At 42.3% G+C, this 22,352-nt stretch overlaps 1 protein-coding gene and 2 long non-coding RNA genes across 8 annotated transcripts in view; 2 read left to right on the forward strand and 1 right to left on the reverse strand.

The window, feature by feature from the left end:
- FAM135A (family with sequence similarity 135 member A) overlaps positions 1-2,933 on the reverse strand; it is an 83,113-nt gene extending 80,180 nt beyond the window's left edge. For 3 of the 6 annotated variants that reach the window (XM_080584088.1, XM_080584087.1, XM_080584085.1), the window contains exon 1: positions 2,063-2,930. The gene's annotated coding sequence lies outside the window, so the exon portion shown is untranslated. Of the gene's footprint in view, positions 1-656; positions 789-2,062 lie in introns of those variants that run through there. The other 3 variants (XM_080584086.1, XR_013948133.1, XM_080584089.1) reach the window with 3 other exon arrangements.
- Positions 2,934-7,385: 4,452 nt separating this feature from the next.
- Positions 7,386-11,557, forward strand: LOC308192424. The gene is made up of 3 exons (XR_013948808.1): positions 7,386-7,421; positions 9,877-10,048; positions 10,975-11,557. It is a non-coding gene; the product is annotated as an uncharacterized lncRNA (long non-coding RNA).
- A 4,911-nt stretch (positions 11,558-16,468) lies between these two features.
- On the forward strand, positions 16,469-21,147 carry LOC308192422. The gene is made up of 3 exons (XR_013948805.1): positions 16,469-17,343; positions 17,804-17,928; positions 20,713-21,147. It is a non-coding gene; the product is annotated as an uncharacterized lncRNA (long non-coding RNA).
- Positions 21,148-22,352: the final 1,205 nt, after the last annotated feature.

Below are 22,352 nucleotides of genomic sequence, written 5' to 3' on the forward strand. Positions count from 1 at the left end.
GTCAGCCTTCCCTGGTGGAGAGCTGACATTACAACCACAAAACTACAGTGCCAGGTAACAGTTCATCTGCACGAGGGTTTCAGTGGCTTCACAACAGACACCAAGGCTTTTTTCTACTGAACACTGAACAGAACACAAGACACTGTTTTTTGAGGTTTTGCTGAACTCAAAACAGAACTAAATTCTACAGCAGTGGAATTAGATTCAATCAGCAAATGTATTGGGCTGTCTGGCACATTTCGAGAAATCACAGTTCTGAAGACAGATTTCTGTTGCTGCATTCACTTGACTATTACTGATTACTCTGCGTGCCAAACCCTACCCAGGCCAGTCATGCAGACTGTAATTTAAAGTGAAGATAACAAATCCATTTTATTAACAAAACAAGTGTAGATTTAAGAAGAAAAAAAGTACTTCCACATATGATATCAGAAAACCCCTACCGGTTTTATAGGACCATGCTTCCCACAGAACAAACATAAACCCTATCAAAGAATAAGTTCTAATTCATGTTCTACAACCTTTCCTGATTCCTGAAGGAAAGCTGAAGAACTGACTTATGCTACTTACAGGGGGAAAAAATGAGAGGCAAGAGACGGAAAATAAGCTTGGCCAACCACGGAAGTGTAGAATAAGAGCTATAGCTGTACTCTGACCTCTCAAATGTGGGTGCTGCCACCTTGACTGCCACCGTCACATGGAAGAAACAGGGCAATACGATGATTCCGCGTTTCATTCATTTCGGGTATTTGCAAAGATACAATGAAGTCCGGCTTATTGCTCACTTCCTACAAAACAGCATCTCGGTGTTAGCTGGCAAAGCACTGCTGAATGGAATGACGAGAACTATGCTGAAATACGTAATTTGCTCTTCCACAAACCAGGAATTTTTTCCTCCTGAAAAAGCTGTAACGCTCCAGGAAAACACAGCTTGACCGAACCAGGCTTGGCTACCCTTCAGCAAGGGCCAAGGAGTTCTGCTTCACAATCCAAACGCTAAGTAAGAGAGGTTCAGGGGACTGAAATGTAATACATTCCCTTCCAGGGTACCGAGGATCACGCCAACAGCGTTCCCTACTTATCAGCCCAACAAATGGAAAAGCAGCGCGGGGGGATTTCTGCTCACTTTGCCCACGGATAACACAACGTTAAGGTCGCCGACTGACTGCCTTAAAAACCAAGGCAAACCATAAAAAAGGTATTTACGCCCCGCCACTCGATAAAACTTGCCTTCAAAGGGAAGTTTGTTTACTTTGCCATCTGAAAAGCCCACCGCGAGGAGAAAAGGGAAGCGGCCTTGAGCACCTTGGCGTGAAAACCTCTTTAGCTGGAATATTACTACCGTGACCGCAAATCCCCCAAAATAGATTTTTTTTTTTGTCATGCAATTTCCCTTCCAAGCGGCACGTCGGTAACGTTCAGCCACGAAATAAAGCTTCCACTTAAATCCTACTGGAAATAAAAATAGATAAATAAACCTCAACAACTCCAGAAACAAAGCTAAGAGTTATTTCCGCGAGAGGGCTTCCCGACGGTGCGAATTTGGGGCGTTTGGGGCAGCTCACCCCACCGCCGGGCAGGCCGGTATCGGGCAGTGCTGGGGGGGGGCGGCTGCACCCCGGAGCCCCCCCGGAGCCCCCCAGAGCCGGAGCCAGTACCCGGAGGCTTGGGGCAGGCACCGAAACGCTGGAAAAAAGCCCCCGGAGCCGGCGAGGAGCGGGTCACGGAGCCCCAGCGCAGGACATGCCCGGAGCCGGGGCACTGCGGGCAGGGGGCGAGGTGGAAAACCCTCCCCGACCTATTTGCAGCGCCGCCCCGCAGCCATAAACAAGCGGCGGCAACGTCAAAAACACTCCCCGGGCAAAAAAAAATAAGGAAAATAAGGGAAAATAAACCAAACTTCCCGCCCGTGGGTCACCCGGCGAGGCGGGGTGCCGGCACAAGCAAGCCCCCCCCCCCCCCCCCCCCCTTCCCCTCGTCGGGCGCAGGCCGGGCCCGGCTGGGGGGGGTCCGCCGGCGCCCCCCGGTTCCCGTCCCCCTTCCCCCCGTGCCCGGCACCGACCTGGGGCCCGGAGGAGCGGCGGTGGGCGGCGATGGCCCGGCGGAGCCCAGGCCGCGGCGGCAGCGGGGTGGCGTGGCGCAGGCATCCGCCGCCCGCTGCTCCCGGGAGCGGCCCCGCGCCGCCGGCGCCCGCTCTGCGCTGGGCGGGGAGGCGGCGGCGGCTGGGGGGGGAGCCGGGGGATGGCCGCCGGGAGCCGGCCGCACAACGCTTCCTGCTCCCCGGCGCCGGGGGGGAGGAGGGCCGGGCCCCGCCGTTAGGCTGAGAGCGGCGGAGCTGGCGGCCGCCGCATCCCTCGTTTCCCCGAGCCGGCGCCGCTTCGTGGGGAGACGCCGCCGCCGCGGCGGCCGCTGGCAGCCGGAGCCCCGGCTCGGCCCCGCTGCAGAGCCCGGCTCGGGCTCGTGCTCCCCCTGCCGCCCCGCTCCGGCTCCTCCGCTCCGGAGGGGCCCGGGACAGGCCCGGAGCCGCCGGGCCGGGTGGCGCCCGAGGGGCCCCGCTCGTCCCCGGGCCCGCTGCCCCCGGAGCCCCCCGCGGCGGCTGAGGGCGGAGGAGGCCTGCCCCGAGCCGCCAACATGGCCCGCGGCCCCCGGGGCTGGTGGCAGGGCTTCCACGGCCCTTGTGTGGGTGGGCAAAGGTCTTGTGTGTGGGGCAAGGCTTTTAGCAGCGTGCGACAGCGGAATGCGAGGCTGCAAGGGGAACAGGACCAATCGTCCCGGTGCCGAGGAGCAGAGAGGCTAGGCGCTCCAGCCTCCTGTCAGCAAGTGCAGCCCGAAAGGCAGTCGGTGCAAAAAAGTACCGAAACCAAAGTGATTGGCTCCCTGAAAAGAAGAAAAAAAAAATATCTTAATCGCCTTCTATCTGCTTTCCTTCCCCTGAAAATAAATAAATAAATAAATCCTTGATGTGAAGAAAACTTGCATCCTAGCCTAAATACAGTTCTTCAACGTGGGCTTCCCCTCTGAAAGCCAGGCCTAAACCCATGGCTGTTATGCAGAAGTCTGTGTTAGAAGAATTAGAAGCAGGCTATCAGCAGTAGGTTTGCATCTTACTGTTTATTTGATTATAACGTCTTTCAGCCATGCGGTCTTAGGCCAGTCAGGTGGCCAGCAATGTTGAATATGATCTGTTAGTCTTTGGATGTGCTTCTTTCAGTAATACTTCTATCAACTGATTCAATGTCCAGAAATGCACACAGAAAATGAAGACCAGCCAAGGAAGCAGCCCGAGTGGCACTGGGTTGGGAAGAATGACAGAGGGATGAGACGCTGATCGCAGTGCAGTGTTGAGATCAGCTTTGTGAGGAACCCTAGCGAGTTCCCAGCACCTGTTTATTGCTATAAAATGTGATTAAGGTTGCTCTGGTCACTACATGCAGAAACTTGCTCACTGCAGGCTGAACTCATGGCTATCTGGGAATTTAATTCTCATAAAGGAAATCTCAGTTCATGAGAAATTAATGATTTAAATTAAGCTTGCATCTGATTTATCAGGATTGTCCGAATGTCTCAAAGCTTTTTAGAAAGGTAATTCCAAAAGCACTGATATCGATGCATGCCATTTTGCCTGTTTACCCTTGATTCAGGACAGGCTTGAGTGGTCCTGCGGAGTCAGTTCTGACATACAAAAAAATACTGAAGCAGTTTGTGCATGTCTTACAAAAGGACCTGCCAGGCCTCAACACAACACACCTCCAACTTACTTGCCTCATAAATGTAGCATTTTTATATTAAAAGATGCTCAGCACCAGACAGTGTCCATGGCTCTCAAGAGCCAGATTCTGTTGAAGATGGGCTGGTTTCTGAGTAGCCAGGGTCAGGCTGACAGCTTGGATTGGCTTTATACTTTTGCACAGACATATACTTGTCTGGCTCATTTTTACTGGTATTTTTTCTCTCCTGAAACTTGCCTTGACTTCTCCTATAAGTTAAATGTATCTAGCAGGCTTCTTTCCTGTCAAGTCAAGGAAGCATTTCTTGGCAACAGCCTTTTCCCCTGATACAAGCAGAAACCCGGCAGCTTGTTCCCATAAATGGCAGCGTTCCCATTAGAGACATCTGATTCACTGCTGCTCCCTCACCAAAATCCACTTGTGAAGATCTATCGTAAATCAGCCCGACTGCTGACCACATCTTTCCTTTGTATGTGACAATGGGTACTCTTTTGGGATGGGGTCTGCTGACCTCATTTGTAATGCCTCCCTGCTTGCTCGTGTAAAGAAGGATGCTCTGACAACTCTTCTGAATTAAGACAACCTTCTGGAATAGCAGCTCGCTGAGTCTGCTACACAAAGCTGCTGTCATTTCCAGGCGATTTTTAAAGTATAGGTGTGCTATACATGAAGACTGTCATGAAGTGGGCACCCCATTTCTGGATGCACTGGTAAGCATTATAATTTAGAGATGCATATCTGGAAGTTGCAGATTATCGTCATTAATAAGTAGCATAGAGAGGTCCCTTAGGTACAATGCAGGAGACCCTAATTGCTCACTCCTGCCAATTTATTCTGCTGAAGCTGCTTTTTCCATGGGAAATTAAATTAAATCAAATCCTCAACTCATATCTCTGAGCATTTTTACTAATCCAGGAGATCATTAACAGAATAGTTCCCCGATTTATGCGCATGTCTGCATGGTTTAACAAAGCACCGATACTGGGCTGTATCTCAAGCTAGCACCAAACTCGTGCAGTGCGTGACCAGCCCAGGGAACTGAAAAGCTGTGTAACACCAGCAGCTGAACTGAGAAACAGGACTGAGAACCCAAACGCAATACCACAGGAAAGCAACTGCACCACTTCCAGTTTCAGAGCTGGTCTGACCAGTGAGGAGCTGGGCATCTCTCCACGGCGCTCCAGTTTGTAGTATAGCAAGCACGTTGTGGGACGAGAACAACACGGTAAAAGTGAGGCAGAGTGGAGCTGCGTAAGTCTTGGAAAATTGGGTGGAGCTTGATCTCGATTCAAGGGAGAAGGAAAAAAAAATGACAATGGATGCTGTGTGGAGGAAGCTTGGTAACTGTGCATGGGTGTATCAGGGGGACGTTCAAGAAGAGTCTGGAGTAAATAAGAAAAAAGAGTCTGATGGAGAAGTCTGTATAGGTGGACAAAGAGAAAGGTTGGATCTCAGGAAAAATTAACACAGAAGAAAAAATTGGACATCGAATGGAATGATAAAGATTGCCAGATTTTGAGTCGAGTTTATATCACATGAGTGGTTCATGTATTACTGTGTCTAGGATTTCAAACTGAATGACTGGAGGAGCGATTCCTGTCAGAAGCAGCTGTTGATTGTGCTTCTTTGCTGTCAAAATATGGAAAAATGCTGAATGAACTTTCAACTGATTGCTCAATGAAAATAAAATTCTAGACAACTGCCAGATTTGGCTGTGTTCCCCAAACGAATATCTAGATAGAGGATACACAGCGCTAGGCATGTTCATTTTCGGGTAACAGATTTGTGTGAAACATCCTCTGCAATGGCTTTAACCATGAGAAAACATAGAAACTAATTACATCTTGAGAACATTTTGATAACTCTGTGTTGAAAATAGTGAATGGAAAGATACTTCTATGTACTGCAAGGGATCTCAGAGTTCTCATTGGAACATGTAATTACAAAATCATAATTAAACTAGTATGCTACTAAAATAGAAAGTGTTATGATTGGGATGTCCTTTTTTACTTTAAAGAATTTGATTAGTACAATCTAAAATTAGCTTTTAAACTTTATTATGTAATAAATGGATGCAATGTGTACTGGGTTCACAGAAGAGTCGTTAAAATCTACTTTTTAACAATTGTGGTCATTTCCTCATATGATAAAAAAATGAGAATTTTTTGGTCATTTGGGGTGAAGAATCATATATAGAAAATAAATTACTGATATAAAAATATAGCTACAGGATTTAACGTATCTGTCTTCATCTGTCAGCAGAGGCTCTCTACATGGAAAACAGGGAGCTCAGTGCTGCAGCTGGCTTCAGCTTGCATGCTTTTAGGTAAAATAAGGAACTCGCTCTTTTAGCACGGTGCTGACAGTGCCGTGGGGAACCCTTCAAACTACCGCTATAGTCGCTGGTTTCAGAGGAAGCAACAAGAATTCAGGTTTAGATGTACTGACCTGAAAAAAAGGCCCTTCAGGAGGTGCTGAAGAAAGTGGCTAGATACAGGGTTATATGAAGGGACACAAATTAGGTGTTGGAAATGTGCAATTAAGGATGGGAACAGAGTTAATGCAAGCAGATCAATTAATGAGAAGTTGAAGTCGCAGAGAGGAAAATGAGCCAAGGTTGGTAGTACATTCAAAAAGAAAGAGGGAAGGAGAGAAGGCACGAGAAGACAGCAATGTGAGACTCACAGGAAATTAAAATTTTAAATACGGCATATTAATTATCATTCAGAAACAAAGACAGGAAGAAATATAATCCATAGGGTGTAGGAATGAAACAGCCATAGTCAGCTGGCAATCCCAGGGAAGACAGATTCTACAGAGAAAACTGCATTTGGTTTTGTTTACAGGTGTGTATTTCAAGGAAGAGCTGCACGAGTCAAACTATTCATTAGAAAGGCACAGCGTATGTTACGTTAGTGTTCATCGAGTGAAAACCAATGAGGGTAGGAGATGTAAAAAATAATTCCAAGTCTCTTAGCCAGAACGGATGAAAGTAGTCTGTTTGGAGATCTGCTTTAAAAGTCTAGTGCCAAGAGAGACTACAGAAAATAGATCTCCATTAAGTGTCATTGCTATTTAGAAAGTTAAGATGTATCACACGTGAAGATCTAAATCGAGTAGCGCTTAATGATCTTCAGGGTTTCTGAAGACAGGTTTCTGTGGGTTGTTCTCTGACCATGTCATGGGAGGAAGGTGATGCTTGTACCTCTGGTCCCAGCTGTACCCGCAGCGAAATGCCCCCGATTTGGGGGTACCCATGGCTGGGTTCTCCCAATGCCCAACTGTGCCGTAGAGAACTTCGTGAGCCTGTGGTCAGGTTGTGTGTCAAATGACTTCTGCACTGGAGCCCCTTGGCTCTTGGAAGGGTATTCCATAACACCGTGTATTTCCTCCTATTCAGATCACGTTTTGCTTTGTCACAGGCTGCCCTTAGCTCGGGCCATTATCGTTTTAGAGGATGTAGTGAATACTGCAGATACTTCTGTTCCCACCAGAAATCACTGTTTGCCATCTTGATGAGCTGCACAAGCTTTTAGGACTACCGTTTCTTCCCATAAGATAACTCTGCTCGCTAACTTGGTTGTTTCTAAACTCTTTCTCATTTTCTCTATTATTTTTACAGAGCAAAACATTGCATTCGAGCTACAACCCCACTGGTGCCGGATGGAGGGAGACCACTGTATGTGCTGCTGGGTCAGTCAAATGCCCCCCACCTTTTTTATGTGCTACTCTGCAATAGCAAATGAGTGTTTCATGAACCATTTTCTATCCGTTACCACCTCCATGATATTCTGGAGTATTTTCTCTCTTGCTGTATTTGCTGGCATTTTTCTGGGCTCACTGTTAGTTTATTTTTGCCAGCCATATACCTAGTTATTCTGGATCCTTTCTTTTCTTTATCTGTGATCATTGCTTTTCTTAATTTAGCTATCATTACTAAGTGTAATTAATGTGTTGCTTGATTTTCCTTCTTTAACACAACTGAAAATTGTTAATACCAAACCTAAAAACAAGTTAAAATATTCAGCTAGGTGCTTTTTCCCATCTATGCTTTTCGCAGTTGTTGCTGTTTATCGTTGTATTTCATGTACAGTATCTTTCCCAGATTTCTGTCTGATTATGTAGTATGAGATTTACTGCTATTTTCTGTATTATTATTTTTTTTAATAAGAGTATATAGTTCTGAGAGCTGGGGAGTCCAGCAATAGAATAAATCCAAATTGACTTTTCTACAGGATGTGATTGATGGCTGAAATGAGCTCTCAGCTCTCATAATAAGCTTGGCAAGATGACAGAGAGAGAGAGATATGGTGTAACAGGCATGAAGAAAACAGAATAAACAAAGTTTGGGGGATTTAACCACGTTTTGCTCAGTCCTTTGCTTTGGGTTTGTCAAGGACTTGAGCAGTAATGTGGGCCCTGAGGCCAGAGCTTAAGGAATTACTGTACTGTTTTGTTACAGGACTGGTAGAAGAGATCACCACAGTCATTATTGCAATCACGCACAGACACACGCACACACATGCATGCAAAAAAAAAAAAAAAGAATTTTCTGAAGTATGGGAGTGGAATGGTAATTTGTAGATAATCTCAAATCTAGGACATTACTGATTTTAAAATGTGTTAATGTAAGTTTCTGTATGCAAACAGCCGTGAATTATGTTTTATTTAAATTGTCATGTGTAACTAGATAGACTATGAAATTCACTAAGACATCCAGATGGTCTTTTATTGATTTTTTTTTGCAGAGTTACTGTCAAGTTTACAACCTGAACTGTTAAAAAGAATGTATCCTCGTAGAATTCAATTCAAATCACACAGTTTCAGGACTGCTGGATCACTTATTTAAGTATACCAATGCTGTACCTATATTTTGAATAAAAATTTAGGTCTAGAGAGGTAAAATATGGCTTAAATAGCTTCTGAAATAATGGGGTTTTAAGATCCTAATGATCACAGCGATATGAAAGGCATAACATTGGAAATTTACAGGTAAAATACCATCTTGAAAAAAATAAGTCAGAAGAGACACATTTTTTTTCTAATATCACCCAAGGATTTAAAAAAATCAGCGAGAACAAATAGCTTTTGCAATAAAATATTCTATTTTTCAAGGTTACTGAGTTCGAAAAAAAACAAACATTCTGAAGTTGTATGGCCTTTGCGCAGCATGAGATGTCATTACAAGATGAAAGGGAAGTTGCATCTGAGGGCAAACACTTTCGTTATTACTACAGATGGTCTACTTCCAAATTTCCCTAACTGATGAAGTCTTCTCAATGCCACTGTGACTCTGATAGTGCTCTAGGTTTCAGGTGCCCTGGAACCAAATGAATATAAATTTGAAGAAAAAAAGATGATTCTGTGTCAGGGTGGACCAGCTTGTATCTCCAACAGGAGAACGGTTAGTCAATTTGCTCTTCAGCTATCTCAGGTATGAGCTAGTCCAGGTATTTTGCTAAAGTGGAAAGCTCTACCACCCATTTTTTAAAGAAGAGTCTTTAAAACATCACAAATGGTTGTCAAAACCGAAAGTCATACAAAAACTATTGCTCACAAGCACAGAATTAAAAGTATATTGCAGATTATTGTTCAAATTTATGCTATTGTACCATGCTTCAGACACTTCTGACACAAAATACAATTTTCAACTAATAAAATGGAGAAAAAGTCCTTGTCCTTTGCCATGTCTGCTACAAAGTATTGGCTTTTTCTTTCATTATCCTATTATAAATCTCACATTATCTGGGATTTTAAATGCCACATCTCCTAGAAAAATGACTATAAGCACACATTCTTAGTGTCAGTTCTCAGTAAACCAAATGTCTCTGCTCTTATGCCTATAAAAATAGGCTGGAAAATGTGAACTCCAAAAGCTGAGAAAGCTATAATGCAAATTAAACTAGTACATGAATTCATTTTTTTTTAAATTTACACATCTTTTGGGTGATTGAAGCGGTACTATGGAAAAAAATATATATATTTTTGCATGTAAGCAAACAGGTTCCAGGCAAGCAATCTGGTTCCAGGCAAGATTATGTCTTTTTATTATTGTCTAGACAAGACAGTAAAAGTAATTGGTTTTCTGCCTCTTTGTGGTTGCCCGGATATTGGGTTTAAGCATTTCTTTATGTTTCCATCTAAGCAGATGGAGCTGAAATGGACAGTACCTTGGCTCTCCCCATCACGGTTGTTATCCAGAACAACAGAGCCAGCAGCAGGTGCCTTTCTTTACTCCTGGTACAGACCCAAAGCAAGCTGGCATTAACCTCTCAGGGACTATGTAGAAGAAGGATTTCTGCAAATGACAATACCTTAAGGTAAGATGCAGGTTACGTACACAACCTGTCACATTCGGGTGTTGCTGGAAGTGTTTATTTCTTTGTAGACATCGTGCAGTTAGAGTAGTGTGGTCTGTATTAACAGATCTCTTTCTGAATACCTGCAAAGCTACCCCACAGTCGTATACACAAGGCAAACACCAAAAAAAGCATAAGCTGCCAGTGCTAAATAAAATTACCTGTTGCTAAATTCAGATCAAAATGATGCTCTTTTATGAGCTGATGCATATCCATCCTGTGCACTGGTGTAGGGACCCAGGAATAAGACCATGCAGCTGCTTAGCTAAAAAGTGACCCAAGCAAAGGGAAGGTAGCAAAGGGAAAAAGATAGCATGGCTTTAATTATTCAGAGTGCAACACTGAATTGTCCAGTGTTAGCTCCACACACCTGGGGGCTTATAGCGGTGTCAGGGCAACTGGGTATGAGTGAGAGAATTAGGTAAAGATGATGCCAAGTATTAGAATATTGATAATTATCATGTACTAGTTATCAATGTGTGCTGCAGAGATTGTGAGCTAGCACTGATGGGACTAACTCGCTGGGGTATGCACTCAATTAACATCAATATATCATTCTCAGGTGAGTGTACTGGAAATCCAGTACATCCTCAGCATTGTGAACCAGGACATAGTGCTGAGAGCAATGAGCCCCATTTAATGCAGGGTACGCGTTCAAAACGGGGGTGTCTGCAAAGCTATGTCCCAGCCTCTCCTTCCATGTGGCTCCCCATAAAGGCTGATCTTCTCACTCTTAGTTCAAATGATCTCTTCCTTAATCTGGACAAGGAAGGCTATGAAACAAGCTTGAGAGAGAAAGGAGAAATGAGCATCACCGTGGGATATGATAGGCTCACCTATCCTTGTTTTCTGCAAAGCGTATGAAATTTTGGAAATTTATCTTGCAGTCCCTTGCTGCTGCTGCGACAGACAGAGGATGTTTCCTCACTCTACAGACCAGCTCCACGCAGCCTTTTTTTCTTGCTCACGCTCACAGTGGTGATGGGAAAAACCTTCCTGCAAACTGGCAGCAGTGACTGTATGCGGTAGTGTCCTTTAATGGAAAGCATTAATACAAAAATAAAAAGCTTCATGGAGCATACCCAGCAAAGCATGACTTACTGTAACAGTCCTTAGAGTCACTTCCATTTCTGTATTTGAGATATTAAGACATACTATGCTGCTCTTACTCATCCTGTTCCCGTAGATTAATAAAATATAGCTCTTGGATCATTAAAAATTGCAATGCATTTCAGAGTTATTTTGATAGAGAACATGTCTCATTGTCACTGCAACTTGAAATCTATTTATCTGGAAACTTCATTTATGACAAGACATGGGAAGGTTTTTCTTGTGCACATGGGTATCTTCCTTTCTTAAGTAAGGTCTTTCCTCCATGCTGGTATCTGAACAGCATAGTATTCATGAAGTTGCAGCAGATTGAAAAGGATTTAAAATAGTTACTTGCTGATTTTTCTGCTAAGATCTCTAGACTCCACCCTTACACTAACTTATATTTTGGATAGATAATTTACAGATAATTAATAATTAACTTTTCAGGTGCTTTCCTAGAGAAAACAGTTCTGTTACAAAGTTTCACAATATGCACAATATACTGTCTCAGAGATTCTGCTAGCACGATGGATTCTTTTTGAGATAAAAGTCATTATTTCTCAGTTATGTCTGCATACTGCGAGTAGGAAATTACATTATATCTTTCCAAACTGTATTTTTCTCTATCAGATTCATATGCAACAGGATCAGTTCCTTCAATGTTAGTGACAGCCTTCAAGGAATTAGATCAAAATAATGGATGGCCAGGGTGAAGTGACTGTCAAGCTGCATATGGACAGGACTGTGTGGATCCGCACAAGTTTGGAGCACAAGCAAGGAAAGTACACAGGCGTGCTGCAGGAAACTATGTGTGCAATAATCACAAAAAGTGGAGTGCTGTAGGGGTACGCTGAAGAATGTTCAGGCTTATTAGCCACGGGAGTGAATCTGTGATAAACAGGCTTTAAAATCTTTATCATTTTATTTGTGGAAAATAATGCCACATACCAGAGTTGTGGAACCTCACACCATCAGCAGCTTCCACTGCTCTCTGTCTCAACACCAATGGCAAGAGGAAAACAGGTACATTTGTGCTTTTTTCTCTGTGACAAAGCTATGTGCAATGTTTGCATAATTTTTCCCTGCAGTCAGACAGCTATTTCACTCACACTGAATGCCTACAAAAATGCTGAATTTAAATACAAGCCAAGTGCACCAGTGAACTGCAATCTTACTGACCAAGTTTCAACACATTACTGATAAACCTGAGAATTTAAAATGCATACAGGTGTTCCTTATCGTCTTTGCTGTGACAGACAATGCACCCTTAGCAGCTTTAAGCATTTGGTGGCTGTAAGGCTGTTCCTTTGTTCACAGATATACTGTGAAGAGGAAAACATGCCCAGTACTGAAACAAGAAAGCAAACAGCCCCTTTTGTTGTTGCTTAGCTGGGGTCACATTCCACCACCACCATGTGCCATTATGCTGCCACTTGTCCTGCTGGCACATATCAGGACAAGGCGTCTGCAATCAAGGCAGCAGATGGTTCTTCGGGTCGCCTAAAATCAGAGTTGGCACGGACACGGCATTTATGAGGCTGCTAAGAGAGAACAACATATTGGCATGGACATAATAACAGATCTCTGGATAATGAAGGCATCCTGCATCCTGTTAATCCGTTCACACAGAGCAGTAGCCTTCAAGTTTGTGAATAATGCTTTTTTCTGTTAATGCACTTGCTTGTTTCGTATCTGGTAATACACAGGCATTCAGTCCGTAACCCATCCATTTAAACCCAATTCAAGGCAACTGTTTGGGGAATATTTCAGGTTTGGACTATGCTTGTGGACAGCACAGCACGAGTTGCCTTGAAAACATCTGTGACTGCTGGGCCAATGATACAATTGCCAACACTGAATTCATGGCCAATTCATTTTGTTCTGTTTTGCCAGGCTCCACAGAGTGAAAACAACACATTTCTGAGCAGTGGTAGGCACAATTGTTAAGGCAAGTCCCCCCAAATGTTCCAGGAATGCAGAAATTTCAGGAGTCCGCTGCTACCCATATTCCATTTCCACTATAATATTTCCAGTAAAAAGGCACGAAAGAGAGAAAAATACAGACCTTCAGTGTGTTAGACTCCCCATCATATCAGCTCGAGTCTTTCCAGCAAATGTTTCCCAGTCCTACACCATTTCATGTTTTAATGTTCACAATATGTTGCCGTAGACCACTCCACAAACGTTAACCGAGGCCAGGCAATGAATTATGATGCTGTGGATTACAGAACACGCTCTCCGTCAGCTGAATTGCTTGTTACGGCCAAATGCGGATACAGTGCTGATATTGATCACTGCACTTACATTAATAATGTGATCTTTCTGTAGTGGATCGGGCCACCATGCCTTAAATAATTAGTATTAAATGACTCCTAGCATGCATTTTCAGTTGAACTCCAAGGGGGAGGCCAGTTGTCAAACCTCACTCAGACATGGCACAAGAATGTCTTCTGAGAAAGAGAGGAAGAGGGGAATGGGGGAAGGTGTTCAGCTGTTTTCTTTTCAAAGCTTGTGCTCCCTTTAGTCCTATGATGTAAGGTCCTCTTCGCTGTGGGGTGAGGTGGTCAAGAACACAAGGTTTACCAAACGAAAGAGGCCACAGATACATATGGCTAGCAATCTTGCAAAATCAGGAAGCAGATTTCTTTCTTGTGTGAGATGTTTCTTTTTTCCTATACCTGATCCCTGCTCAGTTCATCTTTTGGTATCTTGGTATCTGCTTCTAATGGACCTGCTAAATGAACCAAGTACTACAGCTTATGCTGTACCTCTGAAAGAATTGCCTGATGGTTCCTATGCACCCTACTTGTTTACGGGCTGCTACATATGGAAATGGGTAGGAAGCAGGCAGAAAATCCTTGTTTGTCTCCTGAAACATATTTTCCTTAAATTGCCAATAATGAGCTTTTTAAAAAGTTGAGTTTTCAACAAAATAAACTAATGTATGTTGCATTACACACACACACCGCTCCAGTTTTGAACCTTTAGGAATTTACTTTTGTAACACAAATGCTACAGACATAATATTTTGCAAGTAAGGGATGAGATTTTCATGACTTCATAGGGAAAACACCGGGTAAAATAGGATGAAAAAATCCAAAAATGTACCATGGGGATCACATGACACTGAGTAGTAGCAGTAGAGCCAGCTACAGCACCTCCACAACTAAGCCAAAGCACTGAAATACATACAAAACTATTTAATCCTTCAACTCTGATGCTGTGACATCACGTGTAAACATGTGCACGCACAACTACTGCCTGCACCTACATTTTTAGTTGCCTTTTTAAAAAATCTGGCCTTTGAATTATAGATGGTTCAGGATTTAATGCTTAGTGGGAAAAGGAAAGAATAGTGCGCTTTAGGTAAAATTACATAATCCAAAGACTCCTGAAAATACTGCTGTGAAAATATGAATGACGTGACTAGCTGAAATTTAAGGGATATTTTATAACCCAGAATAGCTTTGTCATCATGCTTGTGAGGTTGCAGCACTGTCTGAGCAAAATTGAGGCTTACAGAGGTGTCTGCGAAAGGTCACGTCTCACTTCTGTTCTCAAGCACCACTGCTGCTTTTTGGGGCTTGTCACGAATGTAAGGTTATATGATGAAGTGCGCATCTTCCGAAATACCAAGGCACAAGGGAATAACAGTGGGTGTGTGCCCCCATAACCTAACCAGGGAAATGGATGGGATTCCCCTGTCCCAGCCCTGTCAATGGTTGTCCCAGAAAAGCCATCAGCCCTTTGTATGGGCATGACACCTGTCAGGTAAGCCAGTGGCAGAGGTGTGCATGTGAACCCACATATCTGTCTATGTATGTATTTATGTGTGTAAGTGTGCAATGAGGGTGCAGTGAGGGCCAGTGGCTCCGTGGGGCCGGGGCCGGGAGCAGTGGGGGCTCCCTGGGGTTCTCGGGGCAGGGCCTGGCACCAGGGCCTGTCCCACTGCCCCAGCCAGGAGCAGGGCAGCCCCAGGCCCAGCATCGGGCACCTCCATGGGGATGGGAACGGGCTGAGGCCAGGCCGGGACGTGGGCCCACAAGTGGGCCCAGCTCAGTGGGGCCCATGGCCAAGCAGGTCTGGGCTATGAGGAGCTGGAGCTCGGCCCTGCTGCAGCCTTGCTGGGGCAGGGGCTGATGGCCCCAGGGCTGACATGGGACCCTGGGCCTTGGACAGGGTGTGGGGAGTCCCAGGGTGGTGGGCAGGGACGGTCAGGTCCGTTAGTGCCCAGACACCAGGCTCTTGGGAGCACACGCTCAGCCCTGCCACTCGCTGCAGCGGGGGACATCGGGATTTGGCAGCCTTGCCCCTGCTGGACTGCAGGGCGTCTGTGCAGCTCCTAACGATAAACACAAGCTATCGAGAATAATAAGCTTTTTCATTATAAATTACGGTTCTCTTAGCGTGCCAAAGATTCATCAGATGATATTCTCCAGCTTTATAGCTTGTTTTTAATGCATGATAATCTCATCTAAATGTTTTGTATTGTTTCTTAATGAAAGGTACATTAGAGTTATGTAAAATATATAGACATCATTCCATCCACTAAATCTCTCCCTTTTTATGAGTTATTTCAGTTGATGTATTTGTTTTCTTATGGATCATGATCAGTGTATTTTGAATGACTACTGCATTTTGAATGATTGGTCTCTACTAACAGGAAAATGATTGATTTTAAGAGTACAAAAAGTGTATGGATTTTCACTAAGAAGATAATATTTTAAAATCCCCAAAATTTACAGTATCGGGAACAAATTTTACCATGCTGTAATATTGCTAATTTGGATAAGTGTATTCTGAGTTCTTTAAAAACAATTTTGAAGCATTTATTACAAGTGAAAAATGAGAACAATATATTCCACAAGTATAATTGGCCTGTTCTGATACAGGCAGTCCTGTGTTTCTCTACATAAAAACCACGGACCAAGTTCTCTAACCCGACACCATGGCTCCTATTACTGTCTATACCAGTAAATTAATCGGGACCAGCACACAGTGCTGAGGCACAGGCACGGGAGGGTTCAGTCCAGTTGTTGTGTGCTTCTCTGCATGTTTCTGGCCTGCACTAACTCGTATTCTCTCCTGCAATGCCCAGGCAGAGTTTAGGGAAGAGCTTTGGGCTCGGGGCTGTTCTCATGATGCAGGAAAATATAGCTGTATATAGGTAGCTGTATGAACATGAGCCGTGCTGTGCTGCCTTCTCTCGGGACCAGCGAACAGGTCCTGACCCATTTTGTTTGCCAGTGCAATAGCGCGTGGTATTTCTTCACAACATCTTGGGAGAAGGTGAAAGGTGGCAGGAAGAAGCAGCCCAGACATTGCAGGATGACACACAATTCCTTTGAGACCATGTCAAGTAATAAGTTTGGCACTTTAGCTCAGACAGACGCAGTAATTCTGGGACTTGGCCATACCTGTCCTAGTTTTTCCTTTTTGTTTTAATTGCTGGTGGTGGTGGTGATATTTTGTGTGTGTGTGTGTTTGTGCTTTTTTTTTTTTTCCTTTGAACAACAGCATTTGATTAAGAAGCAAATGGAAACATGGCTCTCCCTTTTCTTATCTCATTTAGGCTCTAACTACATTTGAATTAATGACACTGTCCAAATTGGCTGTGGTAGTGCAGCACCAACCCCTCACTGAGACAGATGAATGTGAGATCAGCACTTCAGAAAAGGAAAAGCAGCACATCCATCATATGTTAGACCCTCAGCATTCAGCATTACAACAGAAAATATTTATGCAATAAATATCACAAATGATTTGCTCTGATATATCTAAAGATTACTTGAAAACAGCTAATTAGGTCTGCATTTCTCAGACCATGAGGCACAGTGCTCTGGTGAGGGGCTATGCACGGGTAACGAGGCACGAGGCATTTTCCACCTCAGACCTGGATGACATACATTATGACGAAACTTGGAGATCCTTAACTGAGCGAGCCCTTGTGGGAAATGAGGCATGACTAAAAGGGTCAGAAGGCACCGAGTTTTCTCACTTGAGACAATCTATTAATGTTTATAATCCACTACAGAAAATATGAGAAATAATATTGTTAAGGACAGAAGTACAAGGTTTCCCTTCTGCCAGAACCCTGGATCTTCTAGTCTCTCGAAACGAACAGCTATCTGTGCAAGAACAACTTAAAGTGACAGGAAAAAATGGTATGTTACAGTCACTTATTTTTTCTAACTGCCCAGGAAATAGAAACAATTTGCTAATATTTAACTAACAATTAGTGAAATTAATAGAATACAATCTGCTTGTAACCTATGAAGCAGTTATTTTGTATACTGTTTATCCAGGCCCAATGATAACTGCTACTAGTCTACCCTGTAGTACTAAATGGAATTGTATAACCATGATGAAGATACTTCCTCTAACAAAATATGTTGCAACCAAACGCAGTGATGAAATTTTATCTGTGCTGTTGACAGCCCCGGTTTCTCCTGAATTCAGTCTCCATTTGATGAGCAAGCCTGGACAGGTCAAAGCAGCAGAAAGCAGCTTGGATTTAGCATGGTTAGATATCCAGTACAGAGGAACCCAAAGCATGTTAGGATTTGTGTTCTGTTCTTCATGTTGGGAACCAGCTCAGACCTTGTTCTTGCTCAATGTTTTCAGGGTTTGCATGATCAAAGCATTTTATGTCCAGATGGGAACATCATTACTGAAAGAAGTGATCTAACCAGACTATGACCTATCCACACTGAACCCTGAAGACTGCATAAAACCTTACTTGTGTATCTGTATCCTTTCCAAAATCTGTGTAAGAAGTTGCTATGCTCAGCAGCAATAGCTCCTGTGATCACTTCTCACTCCATTTTACTGCAGCTTGTATTAGCTTAAATACTACTAGCTATACATCTTTATATTAGCTCAAACAATGCAACAATGGCTTAAACTATTAGCTTAAACTATTCAGGCATTGCTAAACTGAAAATTATGAGTGAAATGCGAGGAACTCTCTTGGGAGACCAGAAGGGTGGGAGCACACACAAAGGGCATGCAGAGCAGAGGGCAGAGCATGGTAATCTCTTGCACCAGGGCAGATGAATCCAGAAAAGCACAGCACCCACAGCCATAGTCAGTCAGCATTTGAAAAAACGCAGCTGGTCTGGTCTGAGACAGTTTAATGTAAATGCAGTTTTATGGAGTAAATAATTATATATATACTTCCTAGTTCATGTAAGTATATACATATACTTCCTACTTCATACTCTTTTCTTTGCCTTTGCTAAATCTTGTCTCACTTTTAAAAGCAAGCACCGTGAAGCTAAATGTCAGAAGAGTTTATTTCCAGCTGAGTGATACAATTATTAACAAGCAAGTAATCAAGCCCTTGATAATATAAAATTCAGAGCATACCTTTGACATTTTGAATAAAAGTATAAAAAGTGCAATTAAATCAATGCACTTCCCTAACAGAGTTCGTACATCAAAATTCTGGATGGCTTAGGTTAACTCATAATGATTTCATTCATAATTTTTCAAATTGCGTTTGATCACTGCTATCTGTTTCCACAGAAAATCATTAATGCTCTTTAGTGAAACCAATTATCTATCATGAAGATTACATTATCTTATTAATGAAACTTTCCAAGGAAATATGGATGTATTTCAGAGACAAAATTATACAAAGGTGTCATTGAGATAATATACAGAACCAAATTTAAGTCTGGATGTTGAATACCCTCAAATATATTTTATCCTCAAGAAAAAAACATGAGCATTTTTTGTTTCAGGTCCATAGGCACAAATGGTATCTCTCCTTTATGCTGAGAAGTCCCCCAAAATAAATCGGTGTTTAAGAAATTGATTTGGCAACATGCTTTGTCCTCACAAATCAAAAATGTTAAATTAAATTTCAATGCTGCTATCACTTTCATGAAATTCACACGTGTAAGTTTTGTCTTAGAATGTCAGAAAGAAAATATACTCCACGGGTTTTAAATACCCCTTTTTTTTTCCTACTCTCTACGTCTTCCATTTTATTTTCCCATCATCTGACAGTTGAAGGAACAGGCACACTACAATAGTATGCCAGCAAGTATGTCATTTCTGTTCAATTACCCTTGTGCAGTACTACTATATGCTACAGGTCCTGCTGGCAAGCTGAAATTCATTGAAATCTCATGGAAAACTCATAAATTTAACCTGGCATTTTAGACTGCAGCTGTACAATAAACCAGCTGTTTTTGAAACTGAGATGATAACTTCCTTCAAAACTATAGCTCTTCCAACCTTGTGAATGTGGTTTAATTTTATTCTCCTGATTAATCTATGTGCATGCAATCTTCTTGAAGTTTCTCAAGGAAATATTTTATTGTAATCTGAATAGACCAATGGAAGATGGGAAAAAAAATGAAAAAATAGCTATGAGACATGGGAATTTGAGAAAGCAAATGTACATTGCTGTTTTCCAAATACTTAAAAAAATTTTGGAAAGCCATTGTTTCAAAACAGGTAGGCCTAGAAACTACAATTAAACAAACCAAAGTGATTAAAGCTAGTGAAGGGTCTTGTCTTTGCTTTGATTGCTATTTAGAAAGGTTTGATTGTTAGTGTTAGAGTGAATGAAACCTGATTTCCCCATAGGAATACATCGTCGGTAGGGAGGTAAATACCATGGCTCTTTGCATCTGAACTATCTTTTCGTGCTGGCAAATCCATTGTGCGCTATCTCCAGCAATACTTTTTGTCTTTTTGTATTTTGAAAAAAATAAATAAATCCTAAAGACAGATTCACCACTCCTGTGAGTACACAGTAGGAATATCCAGTGATAAATATTTAGGAGCTGTAAGATGTAACTACCATTGCTACAACAACAGAACTAATAAGTTCAGGATGCTGTAAGTAAACGTTTTAAATTGACTTGGGCTGAGAAACACATCACTGATCACACTGTTAATCACACTAGGGTGAAGCTACCATGGTTTCTGCTGTGCTCAGATACTGTAGTAATTACTGAGTCACAGACAGGTAGTTTGATGGAATATAAAAAGCAGTGCAGACCCATTAGGTCCCGTTTTGATGAGTATAGTTAACATTTGCTTGTGAAAGGATGAGCTGAAGGAACAGCGATTAGGCACTTCATCCTTGCAGAAAAAGAAAATGTGGCATTGTTTAGTGTATTGTCTTGAACCTTCTTGCTTCCTCCTTGTCTTGAATAAAAGGTTATTAAGAGATGTTTTTTCCACATTTTCCCTTGCTCTCTATTAACATGTATTTAGTTAAGGGTACAGCAAATATGGCATGAAATTGGAATTGCGGTAATATTTAGGACTGATGATAAATGAATAGATTAAAATGCATAGTATAAAATCTATTTTTGCCTCTATTTTTGATACTGCAGACCCAAAAGTGTAGGAAATTCACTTGCAATAACCCACAGAAATGGTTATGGCTATTCTTTACTGGACTATCTGTTTGTTTTTTCCATTTGTAGTTTTAGTGGCCATCTTCTTCCTTTCTCACATCTTTTGCATATGTGATCCCTAGGCTCTAACTAGCATTCCTCAATGTTTACAAGCATCTCATCAGAAAAGGAAACCATTTTGGCTGGAGCATCACCAAGATGCAGATGCTGTGTTTGCCATATTTATACTTCGCAGACCCACCGGTCTTGGCGAAAGAACTCCATCGCACTGAAGGGTCAGAGGGACCCGCGAGCCCTGAGAGCACTGCTAGCAGGCTGGAGGAGGACAACGAGGACCCTAAAGGAGGGTGTGATGCAGGCATGAGGGGAGCAGTGTGGAGGACGGCATAGTTTGAGGTGAAGGGAGGTCTGCTTGCTCTGCAGTGCAGGCATAGTCCTATACATGATACGAACACCTGGAACGCAACATGTAGCCTAAAGGCTGCCCTGACCATTTTGAATGGTATTAGGAGTCACTCCCATACTTCTATAGTCCCAGACGAGAAAAATGGAAAGACAGCCTAAAGCTACTTCAGCTCTCTGACGCCTGCTTGACCGGCTGTATTTTAATGATGGTAACGTTTGCCCAGGAAAAGGCAATTCTGATTTGTTTAGATGCTCTCCTGACTAGTTCCTGAGCTTGAATGCTGTGTGCAGACTCCTTCAGCTGAAACAAATCACTCTTTCTGACGTGCCAGCAGAGGCACAGACTGCTGCCCTTCAGGGCACAGTGCAAGAGACTTTTATTTTATTGAGCAGCTGATTGACTAGCTATGGATAATTTTTTTGGGTTTGTTTTTGCCAACAGCACATCTAATTTGTGATTTAATCTTTTTATTCAATGCCTAGCTGCCTCAGCAGTCCACATTCAGAACAAGCATGTGAAATGTATACATTGTCTGTTGTTTGCAATTAATCATCAGTGATTACGCTGTGAAATTATCTATCCCATATGATTTAATATCAGTAATGGATGGCTGTTAAAGTTACTTCTGCCATCTGCATATTTGTTTTTCCAACTGCTATTCAGAGACCAGCTTTTTAAGGATTTTTTTGAGCAGAGAAAGATAGCCATCTGCTAATCTTGACCATGAACATATTTTAAGACGTGTTGATTTGATTATATAATGGAAGTGCAAATGGGGAACATGCAGTTGAACACTTTGTATTGATCAATAAATATTTAAGTGATTGCTTACAATTATTTCTCATTTCTAAGAATGAAACACAAACATTTTTGAATGTTTCTTATTTAAGCATTTTTGAAGCTTTTGAAACTGTTTACTATTCAAAACAGGATATTTTAGAAACAGTTTAGTCTGATAAAGGACAGCAAGTTTTTCTCTTTTTAGCAATCAAATTACTGTGTCATTTTCCCATTTTAAAACCCATTACAGGTATTTTTTTAATTAATTAATGAACAAAAATATTTGTATTCAGTGGGTAAATAAAGTTCTGTCTTTATTTCTCTCCTTTCCTTATCACTGCAATCATAAAAGGTAGGTTTTAGATGATACATATTCTGGTCTTTGGTTTAATATAGTTTTCTTTTTTAATTTTTATATTAGTTTATTAGAATATGGCTAAACATATGATTTAAAAACATCATTTATTACTTTTATTCTGACAAACCACTGCAAAATGTCATAAATAACTTTTCTAATGATTTCTACTATTTTTATCACTTACCAGCTATGCAGCAAACTTCCATTTTGCTGATGCCTGGATATCTTTCTGAGAACACTAAGAAATTA

The sequence above is a fragment of the Anser brachyrhynchus genome (genome assembly GCF_964034855.1).
Source record: "Anser brachyrhynchus genome assembly, chromosome: 3".
Classification (NCBI taxonomy): Eukaryota; Metazoa; Chordata; class Aves; order Anseriformes; family Anatidae; genus Anser; species Anser brachyrhynchus.